This window comes from Vicugna pacos, chromosome 7 (genome assembly GCF_048564905.1).
Source record: "Vicugna pacos chromosome 7, VicPac4, whole genome shotgun sequence".
Taxonomy (NCBI): Eukaryota; Metazoa; Chordata; class Mammalia; order Artiodactyla; family Camelidae; genus Vicugna; species Vicugna pacos.
The window spans coordinates 32,133,900-32,156,379 of NC_132993.1; the positions used below are offsets into that span (position 1 = coordinate 32,133,900).

At 36.0% G+C, this 22,480-nt stretch overlaps 1 long non-coding RNA gene across 2 annotated transcripts in view; it reads right to left on the reverse strand.

Annotated features, from left to right (window-relative positions):
- The window catches only part of LOC116278760 (uncharacterized), a 565,251-nt gene that overhangs the window by 154,580 nt on the left and 388,191 nt on the right, over window positions 1-22,480 (reverse strand). For both annotated transcript variants that reach the window (XR_004188091.2, XR_012074328.1), the window contains exon 6: window positions 19,957-20,062. This is a non-coding gene — a long non-coding RNA (uncharacterized lncRNA). The remainder of the gene's footprint in view (window positions 1-19,956; window positions 20,063-22,480) is intronic.

A 22,480-nucleotide genomic window follows, 5' to 3' on the forward strand; every position in this document is an offset into this window, starting at 1 on the left:
TTGGTTTGACAGAAGATGACCCAAAGTAAGGATTAGTGAACTAGGTTCGTGATCAAAAGGAAATATTCACACCAAAACACAGAGACAAAAAAAAATTGGAAGTACAGAAAAGAGCACAAGAGAACAGGAAAAGAGAAGGTGTTACCAGAGCCTAGAACCCCAGGATGTCCCATGGGAGCTAGAATCACAGTGAGGAACACCTATTGAGAATTGGGACATAAGATATGGGGCAGGGGTGTCTGAGAAGGAGCAGGAGCAGGAGTCATGGATGATCCCCAACCACTACAAGGATACCCTCCTGAGGAGACCTGCCCTGGTTTCTGTTCATCTTCCACCCTCCAATATTTCACATATTCAACACAAAAGGCAAAGTGCAGAGGAGCTTGGGAAATGTAGCTCCCTATGTTACAGAGTGTGTGTCAGGGTGGATGGATATGAAAGCAAATTACCAGTTAACCTGCACAGATGCCAACTTTTCAAGTTTCCAGGGATGAAGCTAATTCCCCCATACTCCTACTTTCTTATTTGCATTTGATCACTTCAATAGGGAGATGAGAAAAACAAAGTTCAATGCCTGTGCTCAGGATGGTATTTTGTTCAGACCTCCCAGATAGAGTTTATTTTGAAAAAAAAATTGAGATTAATCCAAAAACTACCAGGGAATCAAACATTTTAACTGAACTGATGGATTAAAGTACTCTTTTGACTATTTTGGGACTAATGAGTTTTGACTTTTTTCATCAGCAAAAACATGTAAACTAGTTTTTGTTCCAAGATACAACATAAGCTTAGGCACAGCTTTTCTCACCAAAGAAGTTCCACTTATCTTAGCTCTCGGTGTTTAGTTTGTGGAACAGGGTGTCTGTGAAAACAGCTTTTCATAGAAAAATGGTTCACTGTATTCTGAAAAGATGTCTTCAAATGTTTGTGTTTGTTTGTTTTTTTTTTTTTGGTAAATTATATACCATCTTCTATAGTACTGAATATTTAATTTCAGGTACAAACAGAAATGTCATTCAGAAGTATTTGTCTCAAAACAATTTGGAGAAAATTATTTTAAGGGAAACTGCTTTCAGGCAATGAAAGAAAGATTGGAACGACTCGGGGGAATTGACTAAATACATGATTTTTCTCTAGTAATGAGCTCTCTACAATGAACTGGTAATCATAAATCATGTTACTCTTGCTTTCTGCATAACTGGCTAGCAGGTAATGAGTTTGAGAATGTCCTCTTTGAACAAGGGCCAGGACTCTAAGCTATAACATTGAGTACAAGGTAATTAATGTTCTTAAATTTTCAAACTGATTCAGTCATGAGCAACTACCATGTACCAGTCATGGTACTAAGCACTAGACTTAAAAGGTCAGAAGACGGTCTCTAGTCTCAAACTGAACACAGTCTAGTGGAAGGGGTAGATTATTAACAGATGTTAATTTACGAGGTGTAATTAGTACAGTTTAATGAAAGATACATAAATGATACTATGAGATTTTGAGGAAGCATCCATTGTATGATGCTAAGTAGAAAGAACAGGAATTAAAGTTATGTTCATAGTATATTCTAATTTGTTTAGATAGATAAATAGAAATTTTCTAAAGAAAATCATCAACTGTTGAAAGTAGTTACTCATGAGTTATGCAGTTACAAGTTGCGTATTTCTTTAAACATTTCTATATTTTTCAAATAATTGCTTTTTTCTTTCACGGTGACTATGGATTAAATTTTATTTAGAAAAAAATAGAAGTTGTTGAAAGATGAATCTGTCATTCACTAAAAATGGCATTTCTCTGTTCTAAGGCAGGGTTTGGGAAATGAACCAGCAGGACAAAGCAAGCCTACAGCCTATTTTGTATTATGGCTCATAAATTTTGTCAAATCTTGCCCTAAAGAATGCAACCAATGAATATGCATTCCACCACGACCCTTTACTTTTCTCTACTTAAGCAGAAGAGTGAGAGGAAAATCATCAAGACACACTACAAACTAGAGTCCAGGAATTGCCTCAAGGTCACTTATTCAGGCTAGAGCTAAACTTTTTGAACAGCACTTTAAGCCATGCAGTTTATGTGGATTATTGGACTTAATTCCCAAAACAATATTCTGCAGCGTAACACTTCTTATTCTGCTTTTAGTGATAATCAACTAAGGCATGGAGAAATCATTGCCAAAGCAAGAAGTGAGGCCAAAATTTAAATCCAGGCAAACTATTCCAGGGCCACAATACAGCCTTCTCCATGTGAGGGAATCTGAAACATTACATATCTCCTAACTGGAATGGAAGTTGGCTTTGAATTTAGCCTTTACAAGGTAGCTACCTAAGGAGTCATCATCCAACTTAACCTCTACCTCTAATTGGAAATAAAATGCAGCTGCAATAACCTCTATAGATCAAGAATTTCAGCCGTAGGTTGGCTGCATTCTCCTGGTAGATGGACTCAGTAAAGGGCTGAGTTGACAGAATATATATAAAGATGAGATGTTGTTTCACCCTGGAGATTTTCAATTTGAAGAGTTGTAATAAATTACAAAGGCCTGCAAATCAAAATCATTTAGAAGTATTCTCCTATTAAGAATTCATGTCCGATTAATGATGATAAAGAAAAGGAATTAGCATGATATGTATGCGACTATGCAAGGCTTTCCATGGTGATTTCATCACCTTTATTATAATCAAATGGAATACGACTTTAAAGACGTTTGCTTGCTATTTCTATGCCCAACATTGGAATTAAAACATACATGATAACTGTAAATTCACTGGGAAGCCTCACATTGCTTTATAAAACCTTTTTTTCCCTTAATATCCCACCCAGATATGAGACAACTAAAATTATGCCAAAATAGAGACAAACATTAAAAAGAAATTCTAGAGAAAAAGGACAGTATAGTGTGTTACCATGTTATGAACTATCAGCTGACACAATAGAAGTAAAAAAGGGTTTTAATTTTGTTTACATAATTTGAATTTTTCTAATTTTATAACCCAACAACACTAATTATAAAGTAACTAAGATGCTCCCATTAGAGTTACAGAAATTCCGATTTATGAAGTGTGACAAAGCATTTGACTGATTTTTTTCACATTATATCTGGCTATACTGGTGTCACAGATACAAACTGCATCTTGGTTATTCCTTAAAAATGCCAGATGATTCTTTTTATAGGTGAGAGATACAGTTTTGTATTACAGTGTGAAGTCATGAAAAAGAATTATCTGTCACAGGGTTTAAAAAATGCCTTTTTGAAGCTTTGCTAATATAACATTTGTAACATGTAACTATCTTTAAAAGTACCTAAGTGACAAAATGACCAAGACATAGAATTCTCTGCTGTATGATATTTTACATGGTATTGTTTTCATCTTTTTTTTTTTTTAGTTATTTGAATGATGTAAAAGCGAATAAGCCAAGTTTCTGTGAATAACAAAATAAGTTGCATTAAGCTAAAAAATGTTTTATTACATATCTGGTTCTAAAAGAACTGTAAATCTTTGTTCAACAGCTTTCTTTGGAGATTATATCCGCGGTCAGTCCTGCTTTTGTAATCTAAAAACCTTTAGAGGCAAAAAAAAAAAATCATTTGAATATCTATGTTATTCTAAAATAATTATCTGGTCCCCAAGCCATTTTTCATAAGTTATTAGTGATCTCACATGAATAACTTTGCTTGCCTCCTTTATCTAAGACAGATGATGATTCTAACACTTACTAGTGACAATTTCAAATGAGGATTATTCAAGGATTATTATTATGGAATGTGAATCAATGGAACAGAGGTTGAGATTTCAGATGCACTTTTCTTAGTTCTTAAAATCCGTTTCTTAACCTAATAGTAATTATAGTCCATCTTACATTCTTATTAAATTTTTATTGTTACTTTAAGGTACAAATACACACACACAAGCGTATCAGGATGCTACTGTTTTCTGTTATATGCTCACTGAAATATCTGAATTTTTAAGTCATGTAAATTTGATACACTGATACCATAAAAATTAAAGAAAAACTAGCAGTCTTAGACTCTGATAATAAACATCTAGAACTCAGGAAAAATTAAGACTAAGGTATGCTAGTTACTATTTTGTTGAAGGTTTTATTTATTCTACAAGGAACATTTCTTTTGTACTAAAGATTGCTATATTCCTAAAAGCATTAGTTTTATAAAATATGAAATTCACTTTAAATTCTTTAAATGTTCAGGGAGCATCCTCTGTATATGCTTAAGCTATTTTCCCCTTCCTTGAATATTTCAATAAATTGTTATTGAATATCTCCTTTGCATAAAACACTCTGGAGAATACAAAGATAAATGAAACATAGCTCATATCCTCACGATGCTCAGAGGATAGCAGAAGAGATGGATTCACAATAACTAAGCTACAGGAGAGAGTGATATATCGTAAACTGTAGATTCCTGATCAGCAAACTGAAATACCTACAAGTGGCTAAAGAAAATATAAATGTGTAATTTGAGCAGGAGAAAGGTAACAGGGAGGAGAGGAGCCTGTGAATGGACTTGGGGAGTCCATGCCCTACTTAAAGACTTTCAGAGACATTTCTGTGTGTGTGTGTGTGTGTGTGCAATGTTGTAGAAAGCATTATGTTTTAAGACATAAATAACTTGTATTTGAATTAATATTTATGGCTTGAGAAAAAGTGGCAAATTGTATGTGGATTGGACAGAAAATATACATTCAACTCAATTATGATATATTTTTTTCTCTTTTACCAGAATAGTTATTTTATGGAAATGATAACATTACTAAGACAGAAAATAAGAACTTATTTATGGATTGATAAATACAGAGTGGGATAATCTGTGATGGAGATTTTCCTTTTGATGTTTAAGTGAAACCCTAGGGATTTCCTTCATGTGTTACACACACCAGTGCACAGGAATCCAAATCACTGGCAAGATTTATAAAGTAACTGATATCTGCAGTTTTCACTACTCAAAATATCTTAGGAACTTATTTTGTTGATGCTTATATGAAATGCTAGCCCATTTAAATATGTACAATATTTGCCATGATAGCAACTAAAATACAACAAAATAAAATTGAGAACACTTTCTTCATGGTAACTTGTGTGATATTAAAGTTGGAATTTCTTTAATATTTTATAGAAAACAACAAATCAACAGTAATATATCTAAAAATTTTTCAAATACCTTGTTTAAGACACTAAGCTGAGGAGTACACCATAAAATTTTCAAAAATAAAAATGTAAAAACCTTAAAAACAGAATAATTCTTCCAAGAAGAAACTGATGATATTTTCTAATACACTGATTATTTTTAAAGTCCAACTAATATTCTAACATGATTGCCTTCAGGCAAATGCAAAGAAACATCCATTATATCAAAATAGTTTACTTGCTCTTTTCTTGGAGCGATTCATTATCATAGTCAATGTATTCCTGTCAAGGTGTGAAGTTATAGAATACATATACACGGGTCTTTGTTCCCAGGTTCTGCCGTAGAGTTTCTAAAACCCTTGTAATTTCCTAAGTGATAAGAGCACTAGGAGCATGTTTTGTTCTAATATTTGGTTTTTGTCCCCAGTTCCAGACACAGAACTCCTAAATTCCTTAGAATTTCTTGGGTGACAGCAATATGTTTTGTTCCAATGAGGTGAATCTTGTGGGATCCTGCATGGAGGCTGGTTACCAGAGAGATCAAGACATAATTAGAATCTTGGAATTTTAAACCCTAACTCCCATTCTCCAGAGTGCAAAGAGGGGCTGAAAATGGAGTTAATGATCGATCATGCTTACATGATGAAGTCTCCATAAAAATCCCAGAAGTGTGAGGTTTAGAGAGCTTCTGGGTTGGTGAGCACATCCTCATTCAGGGAAGCTGATGCACCCCAACTCCATGGGAACAGAAGCTCCTATGCTTGGGACCCTCCCAGACCTCACCCTATGTGACTCCTTCTCTGGCTGTTCATCTGTATCCTTAATCATATACTTCATTATATAATAAACTGGTAAATGTTTCCCTGAGTTCTGTGAGCTGTTCTAGCAAATAATCGAGTCTGAAGGTGAGAAGGTCATGGAAACCTCTGATTTTTAGCCAAGTCGGACAGAAGTTGTGGATAACCTGGGGATAACTTCTTGCTATTGGCATCTTAAGTGGAGTGGCAGTCTCATGGCAGCGAGCTCTTAACCTGAGGGATCTAAGGCTACCTCCAGGTAGACAGTGTCAGAATTTAAATTACAGGACGTAAACATAGCTGATGTCACAGAAAATTGCTTGGTATGGGAAAATTCTCTATACATCTGGTATCAGAAGTGTTCTTAAGTGTGGTGGTCGTGTGAGAGTAAAGGAAAAACACATAGGAGGAGGGCTGAGATTTTTCCCTACTCACAATGCATATATAATTGACATTTCCCCCATTAATGCCCTTAAAAAGAATAAAATCAGTGACTATGAAGAAAGACAGTGAGTTACAAAACTTGGAGGGGTGGGGAAGTGTAACAGTAACTTTTAGTTGACTTTTTCACCTGAGCGTGTAGATATGAAAGGGTGCACAAATATACTGAGGTAGAATTTCTCATGTTTTAATGTTCCCAAGCCATTGTAGATGCCTTCTCGTGCCAATACAAAAATCATCTGTGCTCCTCTTAAAAGTATGACTCCTGTAGTGATGGATTATTCTGTAGCCAACTTGGTGGAGCCAGCAATTCCATTTCTCAGAATCCCCTCCCCCATATGGGGAGGGGGTTCTGAGTTGGTCAAAAGAGAAATCTGCATAAAATAAGCTATGGAGGCAGAAGTGAAGCAAATATTGCTGTGGTTAGATGTGGTGATAGACAGATGCAAAGGTGCTACTGAGGTTCACTTTACTCCCTGTCTTTTCCACTCCGTGGCCAGATCTTCTTCCTGACTAATGGCTTGCTGTTCAACAACAGCCCCAGACCACTCACCAGACCCTTAGCTGCAGATACACAGAGGCTGACAACTTCTCATCGAGTGTTCCATCATGGCCCTTCTTTAGTGATTAAACATGCTTGGCTTAGTTTCACTGGTTCGTAAGTCCCCTGATACTTCAGTTCCCCAGTGGAAAATCCTATAATCAGTTTCTAATCCTGAATTCATAGTGTTTCTGCTTCCTTGATTGAACTCCACTGCACTTTCAGCCCACAGAAACACTGTATCTCAGAAGACTCTGACCATGACTTTATGACTGTTCAGATCACCACTCAGGAATGCCTAATTCTTCCTGGTCATCAATTCAATAACTAGACTGGATATGAACTGGCTCACACAGCTTTGGTCATTTTTCCTTCAGAGTAGTTTTCACCTTTGTGACTGAGTAATTCTTTTATGTAGACCTCAAGAATAAACTGCTGGTATTAATTTTTCTATTGCTGCTGTAACAAGTAACCACATGGGTAGTGGCTTAAAGAAATGCAAGTTTATTATCTCATAGTTCTGTAGGTCAGAAGTCCAACAGGGGCCTCACTAGGCAAGACCAAGGTGTTGGCAGGGTTGCATTTCTTTCTGGAAGCTCTTGACTTTTCCAGCTTCTAGAGGCTGCCTGCATCCTTGGCTCACGATCTGTCCCCTTCTCCATCTTCAAAGTCAGCCACACAGCATCTCTCCAATCATGCTTCTGTCATCACCTCTCCTCTCACCACAACCAGAAAAGGTTCTCCAATTTAAAAAACCCGTTTGATTTGATTGGATTGCTCTTCCATCTCGAGGCCCTTAATTCAATCACAGCTGTAATGTCACTTTCGCCATGTAAAGGAACACACTCATCTACTCTTGGGAATGTAATGCAGATACATTTGTGGAGCCTTCATCTCTACCTGCCCACTGCACTGCAGAACACACTGCCCTGCACTTACTAAGTGTGCAATGCCATTTAGTGAAGAAGTAAATTCTGATATAATTAATATGTAGCTGGGGAATTATTAACATATTTTCTTTAGAGTAAGCAGATCATCACAGATGATTTCTTTTGGATTCACTCTAATAACCTTTGTAAGAGTTTCCTAAAGGGAACACACTATTCTAGGTGTACCTGGTGACATGAATTCAGTAATTAGCTCCTCCCTCATCATAGTTACTACATTTCTATGACTGTGGTCCTTACAGATATAAGTGCTTTTGTAAGACACTTAATTATGTGAACTCAATTTGGGTGTATTATTAACTATAAAATCTAGGCTTTAAAAAGTTAGTGGTGCTTTAAATGTGAAGTAGTATTTCCTGCATTAAGTTTCGGCTCTCTAATTCAGGACCTTACATTTATTCTTTTTAGCTTAGTTTGTTTAATTCATCTATAAGTATAGGATTTTGTTTATTAAATTGTCATTTCTAATACTCAAAAATCAAAGACATTTTCATTGCCTTGAGACTAGGCAACAAATTATCCATATTCACTTAAAATTCCTCACAAATTTGGGAACGTAGTTTTTCCCAAAGTAGTCTCTTATACAGATACAGGATACCCAGACCTTTACACAAATAATTGGTAAAAATATCAAACTACATGGAGCAAGGGCAGATTGCTGTGCTTCATCCTAAGCTGTTCCACATCCTAAGTAAACTCCATAACCATATCATCTTTCGAATATAATCCTTATGTACCTAAACCACTACTGAAGATGTATAACATAGTATTTCCTATTTTAAGGAATATAAAATGTCAGAGTCTATGGGGATGTAAGAGAGGAAAAGTAAAATGTAACAGAAAATGCAAAATCTTGAATATTTTATCCCCTTCTATAAACTAGCCTCAACAATCTTAAAATATGGATAAGGTTATATAAATTGTTTAATTTTAAAACCGACAACATTGATTCTTTGACCCATCCCAGGCTAGGAGATCCCCATTCGTGTTTTGAGTGTGGGAACATTTTACTCCTTGGTTGACAGAGATCACTGGACAGTTCTTACAAAGAACAGGATTGTGTTTCAATAGAACTCAGCTGCATACAAGATGAACACTCTCCTTTCTACATTACAGTCACTGCAAATGACCAATTCAATTAACATTCATTTAGTCCTTAACTTTACACAGGGCACTGCTCATTTTGTCACAGGGAAGACTGTGATCAGTAAACTCCTTCCGTTAAGAATTTTATATCCTAGCAAGAGGAGTAAGACAATTAATAAATACATAGTTTTAGGTTAGTGAAACCATTCTGTATAGTACTATAATGGTGAATGCATGTCATTGTGTATTTGTTAAAACCACTGGAGTGTACTACACCAAAAGTGAACCACAATGTAACTACAGACTTTAAATGATAGGGCGTCGGTGAAGGTTTACCCACTGTAACAAAGGTACCATTCTGGTTCAGGATACTGATACTAGGGGAGGCTGTGCATGCGTAGGAGCAGGGAACTCTGTACTTTGTGCTCAAGTTTTCAAGTTTCTGTGAACCCAAAACTGCTCTAAAAAATAAAGTCTATAAAAATACACATAATAAAATGTTATGTAAATGTCACCAGCAAAATTCTATAAGGGTTTAGTCACTTTATGGCAGGAGGAGTTGAGAAGAGTTCATGATGGATGGATAGGACTGACAGGAATTCTAATTAGAGGACACAGGATGAGCAAAGTCTTGGCAGAGAGAAATTTAAAGGGCATTGGGGTAGGATCAAGGGTTTTTGATGACTCTTACCCTCCATGCTTCTGAGGTAATGGCCTGTGGAATATACAGACAAGGATTTATAGCCAAACAAGATCTAAAGCACACTTTATTAATCTGAGCACTCACCCTAACAACCCAGAAAATTCAGGCCTCCTGTAAACTGTTGGAAAAAAATGAGAGCAGATGGATCTTGTTATTCCTCCCATTCTTGGCCCCCAATTGAATTATAAACCCATTGGGAGGTGGAAAATATAGAGCAGGGGCTAATGCACATAACTGTTTATTTTTTTTTTTTCAATTAGATAACCCTGCCCTACTGTGACAGGCGACCTGGTGAGTGTCAAGCTTTTCCTAGTGTCCCCTCAGCACTGTGGCAGGTTATTGGAGACACTTGTGCTGAACCTCTTTTCTCCTCATGGATTCAGGCAGAAGCATGAGATGAAATGAAGACTAGCTCTTCTCAAGATCAGATTCCCTTCCACCTTGTCTCCAACAATTCGATATTTGATTTGGTGGTAAATCTCTCAGGAAAAAAAAATTGCTTTTTGTGCTCACTAATCTGTTTCCATTATTGATACATGCTTGCCGAAACTCCTGATTTACGTTCATTTTTAGACTTCATCTTAATGGAGATTTCCATGTTACACACTGAAATAAACATCCAGTTTATCTTTCTGCCTCATGATCACCATAATAACTGAACTGCTGTCTTTGCTTAAGATGGCAACCAACAGTAGTAACAACAGCAGTGGTTTTTTGACTTGACTATTCTAGATTCAGACACAAGCATTCTCAGAGGATCTTACAAAAAACAATACACCTTGATAAAGACACTTTTTTTAGGGTGAGAGAAAAATTAGGCATAGAAAAGCAGCCAGTTGGAATGGAGAAGTAGGGACTAACATAGGTTTTTGTTGAAAGAAAAAATCTGCAAAGAGAGGGCACCCAGAACTGAATGAGGTCGAGGAAAGTCCTGAAATGAGGCTTTAATGTGGAAAAAGATGTTACTGCCTGGCTTTGGAAGAGCTGAATATATCTGGATGAGATCAAGAGCTATTTTAATAAGTTATCAACTCACATACACATTAATAAAAATGCCATACAGAATTTGTTTGACTACGTGGATTTGAGGGCCAGAAATTCAGACATAGGGTTCATCATACCCCAAGCTCCTCTGCCCTATTTCCCAAAATTTGTCTAATCAAGCACCCAGGCTTCTAAGCAGCCTGCAAGAAACTAAGATGTTCATCCTTCATTTTTCTGTACAGACATTATAAATATTCCAAACAGAATAAATTCAATTGTTAAGTAGGCAAATGTGTTCATTAAAAAATGATATGCATTTTAACCACACAGATAAAAAATTAAACATGTAAAACATTACACCAAAAAGGCTGCTTAAAATTCATAGACACATACAGATTAAACAAACTGACACCAGTTCAAGTGTTGATTAAAACAGTGCAGATAGAGAGATCACTGAAGGTCCTTTAACTAAATCCTGTAAGCATACAATCCCTCAGTTAATAGTTTGCCTAGCTCCATGTGTCCTTTGGGACTAGAGTGTATGGAATGGAGGAATGATACAGAAAAGACCTGGAGGGAGGGTAGCTGCCCAAAGGATGGAAGTCGGGAGAAATCAGTACCAAATAAAGATTCCAGGGAAGCGTCCCATAGTAGGAAATAAAGGCTGTCTTCACTAAAAATTCCCCCGGAGGGTTTTAAAGGAGTCCCCTTCTTAATATTTAGCCCCATTATCTTACAAAGATCAGCTAAAGAATAAGCTTGATTGGTGAGATAAACTTTACCCACAAGCATCTAACTTGCTGCAATTTCTGTGACTGAGGTATGTATACTGATAAATTTCTTCAAATACACACATACACACACACACTCCTTTACAGCTATTGACATATTTGCCCCCTTCCACAAGGAATCCAGAAAAGAAGAGACAAGAAAGCAAACGTGGGATTGTGCAACACTAAAACAAAGACCAGGTGGAATGGTTCATTCAAAGTGGGTGTAGGAAAAAGAAATCAGTTTTGAAAATAATTTTACAGTAATTGAGCTGGATATGAAGTTTGGGTTGGTGCAGAAACAGCCTTGACTGAGGAAACACTACCCACGAAGTTTACTTTCAGGAGCCACTGCCCTCCATCTGTTTCATCTGGACTGCTGGGGACCTGGAGTTCCTTTGCTCCTCAGAACCTCCCATCTGGGATCCCTTTCTGTTCCTACACATCCTTCATCTTCTTATCCTCCTTTCTTTCTTCTAATCAGAAAGGCTTTTCAAACTCCTTTGCATCACTCTGTGTATTTGACCATCTCAAAACTGAGGACATTGAATTTGAATTAATATAGGAGTTCAGCAATTCACTGTATTCTCCACCAAGAGTAATAATGGTGTCTTTATTTTCTTTCCAAATTGTTTCCCCATTAGTGCAAAAGTAACATGTTCATGGATGAAAAAGAAAACATGTCATATATATCATGTTTTATAACCTAATTTTTTTCATAATTTTAATGACTATCTGGCTTTCCATTATACTCATGTATTATAATTTAGATCATAATGCTTTAAAAATCTTATTGTTGTAATAATATAAAAACATCTCTAAGTTTGGAGTACAATATTTATTTTTACTTCTCACACTAGAAACTAATCAGAAATAATTAGCCTGTTTCTCCAGAGGAAGGAGCTTACTCACCCAAGGATGGTCATAATACTATTATGAGGATGCATGGGTATGACTGGGCTTACACAATGTCAGAAAGCATTCTTGTGGTCAGGGCGAGACAATGAAGGATAACAACAGAGCCTTTATACCAGCATTTTCAAACCTTGGTTCCCCAAGTCTCAAGTGTTACAAGAATACAGCAGTGGGATGGCTAGAAAATCTTTTTAATACTTCTAAAAGCTTGAGAAGAAATATCCATTTGCCTACATAAAGGCAATATGAGCTAAGTAAAGCACTAACTTTTTAGGATTTGCTAATGCTACACTGATTAACTCATAATATTTAGAATTTCTTATTGACAAAATATTTCCCCAAAATTGCTTAAATAGTTTGGGGTAGACAAAAATCTTTCAAATATCGCAAAGTCCATGCTGACAAAGTAATCAAAATGTTCTTGATAATGAAAAGAAATTACTGAGTTATTAACTTAGGAAGATTTAACTTATAGATTTTGGCTGAGCCTTTCAATACACTCCTTTGTGAAAACCTAGTTTAGACATTCTCCTGGGACTCCTGCAGCAGGAGTAACAATGCATTTGGCCACCTGGTGTAGGAGAGATAGCATGAGGACTGGTACCCGAGAAAATGGATGTGGAAAAGAAAAGCCCAACAAGTCTGTTTGGAATAAAAAAGTATCAGTCAAGTCCTGGTGGTCATGTTCATATTGTGTTTGCAACTCAAATGATTTCGGGGCAGAGAATATTAGGCCCTTGAGAGAGCAGAAGTAATCAATAGAGTAAAAATCATGAAGGATTAATGCTACTGTGGAAAAAGTATTTGGTTGGGTTATATTCTAGGCTCTGAAATCAGGGTGACGGATTTTAATTCCATTCATCACTTACCAGTGACATGGTTTTGGGAAAGTTACTGAATCACTGTTTCTAAATATCCCCATTTATAAAATGTGGATAATAATAATATCTAATCCATATCTGCTGAATTTTAAGTGTCTGTTTGTACATGTTAAGCACTCCAAAAAAAGAGTTGTTACTATTTTTTCCTGGATGACCTTGGGCTAGACACTTAAATTTCCTTATTTTTTAAGTGTAAAACAAGGGGCTTTGACTAGATGATCTATAACTCCATGATCACTGAGATAATTTTGGAATGCTTATCTTTTAAATACTTAATAAACAAAAGCATACTAAATTTAAATCCAACAAGGAATGAGCTTACAAAACGAACTCTCATTTGTCAGTGCCCTAATACTTGACTTTCCTCACCAGTGTTGTGTTTTTGTACCTTGAACCCCATGATTACCAAGTTTTTCATTGGTGAGTTATTTGTATCATTCTTCTGATTTCAAAATGTCAGTATTGGGGTCAGTCTTCCCCACCCTACCTATTCAAAATGACTCCATGTTTATGTATACAAGTATTAAAAAGTCTACTGTTTTTTTTTTCATTGGGACCCTGAAACCTTGGATACAAGGGAGTTGTCAAACAAAGGTTACTAACAGCTAGGTCAAACTTATTCATTTCCAAGGTAGAGACTGTGATAAGTAACTCAGCTGGTTAATGCTAGCACAGCCTGAAAGGGAACTGATCCCTCTGCTTTGGATGGAATAAAAAAAAAAATTCAATAGTGAGTCAGTGGTGTTATCTCCATTTAAAATGACCAGCATCTATTTTCCTTTTTAGTTCTATGACCTGAAAGTGTTTTTATGGCATTCAGCCAGGAGAGACTCTAACAAGCCATGGACTCATACACAGAACAGTCATCAATCCTTTGCTGCCTGAACGTTGGTTTCCAAACCTCTCCAGCAGAATAAAAGGTAAAATAAATTGCCAGGTTTAAATTTAATATCTAGCTCCCATGCTGAAAAATTATGGTTGTGTTGGAAACCTTGATAAGAGTGGTAATGTGTAGCTCAATCTATAATGTGCAATGTATCAACTAAAATTTTATACTGGATTCTTTCAGCAGACATGGCTCCTGTGTGACTATGAAATACAAAAGGCATCAGGCACCAAAACCTGAATACCAAGCCTTAGCCCCCTTCTCCCAAATACATGTGTGCACGCGGGTGCACACACACACACACACACACAAATATTAAAAAATAGAACAAAATGATGACATTGATGAGAAAACATAATCAAACTTAAATATGTAAAATAATTTATAGAAATGTAGACAAGGAGAGCTTCTACATAGGCTTTCAGTGTAAAAGAAACAATAAATAAATAAATAAATAGCATTTTGAAACCTGCTGCATACAACACTCTGAAGGCATGACCCTCTTCTGCTTCAAACCCTTCCGTGGCTCTCCAGCACCACCAGAATGTTTAGTTCCTTTAACAAGCTCTGATTTCTAACCCTGTGTGAATTGTAAGTGTATGAAGGACTTATAATGTAGCAAGTAATGAGCTCAGAGCTGGGTCTGCAATGCTGAACAGATACACCATCTGATTTCTTATATTTTAATCTACTGGGAGTGATAGACATTAATCAAACAGTTACACAAAGGAATATGAAAGTACATACATAGTTCTTTAAAAGAGAGGTACGTGGTGTATTTAACATAGTCTAGAGTTTTCAGGCAGAAGAAAAAACAAAGACAAGAGCCCTGTAGCAGAAACTGACAGGATACATCTGAAGAATTGCAAAAGGGATACCGAAATAAAGAAAGGATTCGGAAGCTATAGACAAGATGTAGGTAGGTGATAAGAGAAGTAGGTAGGCGCCAGATCTTGAGAAATCCATGGGTTATGTTTTGGTATTTACCCTAAGAGTACTGGGAAGTCATTAATGTGTGTTTTAAGCAAGGGACTCCCTTGATCAGTTTGGTATCCTAAAGCAAGAGTTGGCAAATATGTCCCTCTGGTCAACCCTGACCAACTGCTGTTTTGTAAATAAAGTTTTATGGGAGCACAGCCATATCCATTTATTTACACATTCTCTATGGATGCTTTTGAGCTACAATGACAGAGCTGACTAGCTGCAACAGAAACATCCCACAAAGCTGAACATAGTTACCATCTGCCCCTTTACAGAAAAGCTTTGCCAACCCTTGTTCTGAAATATTACTGTGGCTTCTGGGTAGAGAATGTACTTGAGGGACCAAGAGTAGATATGAAAAGATCAGTTTAAAGAATGTTGTTTTTAGTAGTACAGGCCAGAGATAGAAGCTTAAATTAAGTGGTACTGATGTCAAAGATACAGAGCTACTGATGAATTTGAGAAAGATTTAAGAAGTAAACTGAACAGAAATTAATGATTTATTGGATACAGTGCATGGAGCAGAGGGAAGTTTTCCGGACAAATTTTATGTTTACATCTGGTACTGCTAGATGGATGGTATTGTCATTTACTAGACATGTACCAGATTTAGGAGAAAGATTGTAAGTTTAATTTTGAACTCCTTGGGTTTGAGCTGTCTTTGAAACACTCAAGAAAAGATACAAAGTTCTCAGTTGGGGTTGGAGCTCAGATAAGAAATCTGAAGTAGAGACAGAAGGTTGTGACTGTTATGTGAATAGGAGCCATGGGTGTGGAGGAGATTGCCTAGAAAATATTATTGCCCAGGAAGAGAAATTTAGTAGAAGCCTTGAGGAATGCAAATGTTTCTGAGCTAGGTAGAATGAGATGCCCCACAAAGGGAAACAGGAAGGGAACATGTTAGAAAGATGGAAAGAAAAAGTCTGCTTTCAGAGAAATCTAGGGAAAAGAATGCTTTGAGAAGGGCAGAGTAACCAACAGAGGGTGAGCACTGAGCAAAAATTCCATTGGATGTAAGACAACAGAAATCACTGATGGCCTGAGGGAGACCTGTTAAATGTGGTGATGGAAGCTGAAGCAAGACAAGATCAGAAGTAGAAATTGTAGCTCTGTAGGAAGGTTGTATAGGCAATTCTTTTAAATAGTTGTCTGAAGAGGGAGAGGCATTATTTGATATCTCCATCCCACTGAGACTAACTGGTAGGCTTAGTTTCCTGCAAAGATTTCTCTGACACTCCATCTTCAACCCTGAGACCTTTTGTATTAAAGCTTACTTACTTAAGTTTCCACATTACTCTTTCTGTAGCACATATTACACTCTCTGGCCACTGGTGGTCTCTTTTCATTAAATCATAACCATTTCAGTGGTAAAGTTGAGTCTTTTTTACAACTATACCCTCAGAACTTAGCTCTTAATAAGAATCTGTTGATTTTAAAAGCAGAACAAATAATGTAATAGAATTCCCAGGACTATATTTATGTATATATATGCACACGTGTGTATGTGTGTGTGCACACAATCATACATACATTGATTTTGAATTAAACCAAAAGAAACTCCTGTGTTATAGGGATGTAATTAGCCTAAATTTTTTTATGTCTTAGTTCAAACTCTATTAAAGAAACTGTCTTTTAATTGCTGCTATAACTTAAAAATTCTAAAATTAATGAAATTTAAATACTTAAAATTTAACATCTTAATAACATGCTATCAGATTATGATTATTTTTGATTTATCCTGTGTAAATTATTATATGTCCCAGTGGAATTAGTTACTAGAAACAAAACTATCTATAAGCATGCTTTAATAAACTGAAGACTATATATAAAAAAAATGAACATATATTCTTTAGACTTTTTGAGCTGAAGTCAAGTATATGAAATGTCAGTATAAGAAGTGTATTTCAAGAAAATCTAGAAATAACAACATAGAAAATGGTATCTTTTAGTAAAATTTTACAAGTTGCAAACCAACTAATAGTGTAGATGTTGTTATCCTTATGTTAGTTTTGAAAGCAAAATGTTTTGTACCAGAGAATAACATGTATTTTACTATAGGAAACACACTTCCTCACATATTAGAAGAATGGAAATCATCTACCCATCAGCTGTCACTTCAGATCTGAGGCAGCAGAGTGGGCTCCTAGGCAACTGCTGGAAATATCTCAGAAGTATCTGTTCAGAAAGATGTGGTCGGATGCATATACAGTGCAGTGGTATTGCTGCTAACGCAGTGTAGGAGCACATTACTATTATTCCCACCACAGAACAGCACTAGAGAACAGAAGCCTGGAGAAGCACTTGTAACTTTCCTTGCCACTGCTGAACACTCATCATTGTCTTGGACTTTTTCTTTCTTCTTTTTTTTTAGTTTTTAAAACACTTCATTTCTATGAATGACTTTTTTATTTTTTTCAGAACAGCTTTAGGTTTACAACAACATTGAGAGGATTTTCTCATTATTAGATGCAGGTTGTGAATTTTGGCAGGAATATCAAAATCTGGTTTTGTGTTCTTCCCAGGGCACATGCGGCACATGCTGTTGATCTGTCACAATATCGTTGATTTTAACTTTGATCACGTGCTGCCTACCAGGTGCACCACCAGGTGTACATATAGATAAAGGTACTACTTTCTGCTATGTAATTAATCATTTATTTGTGGAATGTATTTTGACGTAATTGTCCTATTCTTCATCAAACTTTCCTCAATTTCTATTGATAATTTTCTAGCTCCATCATTTCTCGGTTTTCCAGTACAAGTAGGAGCTTTTTCTTCCCCTTATTTATATATATCAGTATCTCTTTATGGATTTCTACTTTACTAAGTTATAGTTCATTAATCTCATCATTTATTTTAATGCACAAATGCCCCAGATTTGGGAAGCCCATAGCCCCTTCAAACTGTATCCTGCATTCTTTTGATATATCCCTATTTATTTTTTCACATTCATCACAATAATTTCTAAGTTCAGTTTGAAATTTCCTTGTCCACAGCCTTGGAGCCAGCTCCTTCTCCAAGGGGGTCTTGATTCCTTTTAGTCAAGATTCATATTTAGAAGTCAAGGTCTGGGCACTTAGTGTGATCTTTTTGATTGATTCTTTAAGTGTACTCATAGTATGCTTCCAGGCCCCCTCATTTAAGAAATACACACAGAAATATACTGTAACACATACTCAGAGAGGCACTTACACATATGTAATTTCTGTCTAACTCTATCTATCTGTCTATCTGTCTATCTATGTATCTATCTATCTAACCATCCATCCATCCATCCATCCATTCATCCATCCATCCATCCATCCATCCATCCATCCATCCATCCATGTATTTCTACTGATAGGCATGTTTCTACTGATACCTTAACTTCTAATCCAACACCGTAGCATATGATCTGTTCCTCCACATTTTCCTATTTGTAACTCAGTGGTTTTACCATTACAATCCCATTGGGATATTTCAGAGTTGCAATTGTTCTACATCCTTACCAATACTTAAATTCTTTTTTTATTTTAGCCATTCCAGTGGTTAAATAGATATATCTTATGTGGTTTAACTGACATTTCTCAATTGCTAATAATGTTGAGACCTTTTCATATCCTTGTTGGCGGTTTATATATCTTCCTTTGTGAAGTGTCTATTCATATTTCCTTCCATCTTTATTCAGTTGTTTGTCTTTTTAGTATCATGTTGTATGAGTCCATTCTGTATTCTACATTCTATACAGAATTCCTGTCGGATGTGTCATGAATATTTTCTTGACAGCCTATGGATAACTCTTCCCATTCCTTAGCAGTGTCTTTTGATGAGCAAAATTTCTTTTCAGACATTTTTGATGAAGTCTAATTTATTGTCTTTTGTCTTAACCCTGAAGGTTATTCTTTTCTGTATCCTGTTCTTTGTTTAGTCAACTGCACTACACTACCTTCACAACTTCATTTTTATTATAAAGATTGAAGTCAGGTTTGTTATTTCTGCCAATTGTGTTCTTCTTTTTCAAGATTACTTAGCTGTTCCATACCTATCACATTTACATAATTTTAGAATCATCTTGTTAATTTTTATTTGAAAAAAGAGATCCTGCTGGAATTTACATTGCCTATTAACTTTCATTTTCTAACAAGAAGATAAACAACAAAAAGTAAAATGAGGACAAATTTTACTTGGATCTAAGTTTAAGAAAAATTTTCTTCAGTGAGTCCTGAAACTTTTGAATGAAGCCTTTTTAAAGCTTTACAAATTTATGCACTGATAGAGATACATGGTTGGTTGGAAAATGTAAAGGTACCACAGAATTTCTAAATTTCATAAACAGCCATCTATAACTTAAGAGTTTCTCAATATAATTTCAGAACTAGAATACTCTCTGCCATGATTGCATTGTAAGTTTAATGGAAGTGTGTTTGAATATTGCATTGTAAGCTTAGAGAAAGTGTGTTTCAAAAGTCTTTATAGAATTGTATTTAATGAAATAATTTTTGATGGAATTAATATTGAGCTACCATATTTAGAGCTCATTCTTTGGAATTTCTAGTAAGTTTTCCCAATAAATAAAACAGAAAGGTAGCTTTCTGATATAAATAACCTTGCAATCTCAGTAGTGTTCTTGGTTAATATCTAATTTTCAAGCCACATGAAAAGCAAAGCAAATGACAAACAAAAATTTAATACCAGTTCCTAACTGATACTTAGCAAAAGTTTATAAAAGAACTACGTGTGGTGTGTTTCACTTGACATGATCTTTTGTCAAAACCCTCCCTCTTCCCAGTACTGCTAGGGGAAGTGTCTCTTTAAATGAGAGCTTGAAAACTTAGATCAACACTTCAAAAAGATAGAGATGCTATTAGCACAACTATTCATGGTAGCTTTAAATCCTAATCATACTAACCAGATCTTGCCTACTCTTCAGTCTTCTTCCAGGATCATAACATCACAGGGATGGAACAAGGAAGAAGACTTAAAAGTCCAAAATGCCGTTTCATTTCCATGAAAAACTGTTGGAGTCATAGAGAAAATGAAAAGAATTAGGACAATGTACTTGTTAACTGTTTCATAAAGTTAAACTTATTCATCTTTTTTCTGTGCCCTTTTTGCTTTTATATTAAAACATCTTCTACTTTATGAAATTAAAATGAAAATTTACATACATACATACATTTATTTGTTAAAGTAAAAAGTTGGTTGTAGGTCACCAAATTCAGGAGAGGAAAACTTCTGATTTTAAGACAATCTTTCTGTCTCTTTGATGAATGCTAGAATGACCCTTATAATACCCTTGATAATAGTAATTATATTAGGTAGATTATAACATGCAAAAATCAGGATTTATCTGACATATTCTTATATGCTGGAAGTAAGTTGATATGAGTATTGGGATAACTCCATCAGGGTTTACCTGATTGCCTAGAGTCCAGCTCATCATGTGTTTCATGAGCCAGATAGTCTCTTAGAAGGACAATCCATGCACGTGTCACAGACTATGATTACAATATAGGGAATGCAGCTTTTTAAAAAACTACACCACAGCCTTCTCAAAGTAGAACAGTAAGAAGTCAACTTCCATCACTCTAAGAAACAACTCAGCCCAAAGTCAGAGAGACAGAGAGACAGACAGATAGACAAAGAGACAGAGAGAGAGAGGCAGGGGAGAGAAGAGGTGGGCTTATAAATTGAACTTCTTTCATTATTCTGCCTTCCAAGCAGTAACATTTTTTCTTGACAGAAAATTATTTTATTTATCAAAGTATTTTGAACTTTTGAAAATTGATTCCCCACCCTCAACCCACAGTATGGTTCAGTCTGAAAAGTGATGTCAAAATAAGGAGATGACACACATCTCTGCCTAGGAAAGAAAAACTCAGAGAAGAGAAGATGGTGAGCATAAGAAATGGAGAATATAAGGAGGTATGAAGAGTGAGGATCTGAGCAACATGATATGCAGCCAATGAAAATTATATAACAGCCATGACAGTGAAACAATTTTCAAAAACAAGTTCTATTTTAAGTAGTTTAGATTGTGGTCCTATTAAATAACTATCCTCTTTTATCCCACATCTTCAGTCTGAGGAAATGAAGACAAACAAATGACTTCAAGTCTAAATTGCATAGGCAGAGTGGGAAAAGGACTAAATTTTTTTCTGTCTGCTGTGTGAAAAGGACCTTTGGTTAGCTCTCTAGCTCTGTTTCCCCTAGCAACCAAAGGAGTAAAGTGTCAACTGTACAACTTGGTTATGACTTCTATGACCCATGTTTGGTGAATTGCATCTTAACAGGAAGAAACTATAAATGCAATATCTGACAGAAAGCCATACTGAGAGATATGTACTTGGAAGGGCCTCTGTCAACGTGGTGACAATCCCTCTTTCCCTGGAACATCTTTATGAGGAGCAACTACACCTCTCAGTTGATTGGGGTAGCTGACTTCCTCTAACAGGTACTTTCTTATGACTTTAAATCTCATAGTTTCTAGGGAATAGAGAAGCCCTTCTAAGTATTGAATGCGACTATAGGAGGAATCATTTAAGTTAGCATTCAAAATAGCTCCAGGGTCAGAAACTACAGGGATTAATAAGAGAACAAACTTTTCTGTGACCTCATACAAATATATATAGGGGTTAACCATATTTATCAAATTTACCTTCCTTTTTTTATTGGGAAATTTGAGAATACTACAGAGCGAATGTCCCTTTTGAAAATTATGTCTTGTCTTTCTAATTCTTTTACAGGCAGTTTTCTTCTTTCCAAGTGAGCTTTTGACACAGGATGTTGTTTTACCCAGGGCCATGGCTTTTCTTTTTCCCAAGGGAGCTCCACAGACACCCCATCTGGAGTACAGAACATGATAGCCTTTAATTTGCATAGCAAGTCTCTCCCCAGTAGGTTTACAGGAGATTCAACAGAAAGAATGCCTGTTTCTCAGTCCGAGAACCTATGTGTGTGGGAATTGTGGAGGGCAAGGAACAGGTAAAGGATGACCCAAAATAGCAACAACTTGATCTGTCGCCAGATGGAAGGTGAGAAATTTCCATGGCAATTGTAGAAAAGGCAAGAACGGATCAGCCTAAGAAGTTATTGAGCCACATGGTTCACCAGTTCCCACCTCTGAGATTCTCTCCATATGTCCATTTTGAGCCATTTGCCAAGTATTTCCTAGCTGAGGGTTGTCATATTAGGTTCTTACAATCCTCTTATCTTTACAGGTCCTACATCCTTCAGTCTCCTTCCGCAGTCCCTCTTTCAGTGTCCTAGCCTTTTAAAGTAACAATTTGCCATCTCTTTTCTTGCCTTCATCCCTTTATAAATTGACCAGAGTAGGGATTATTCCCTTTAGTAGAGTTCTAATTGAGCAGCCAACACAGCAGTCTACTCTCTTCTTTGTCCTTTTCTAGATTATTCTCAAACTGAATAGTACT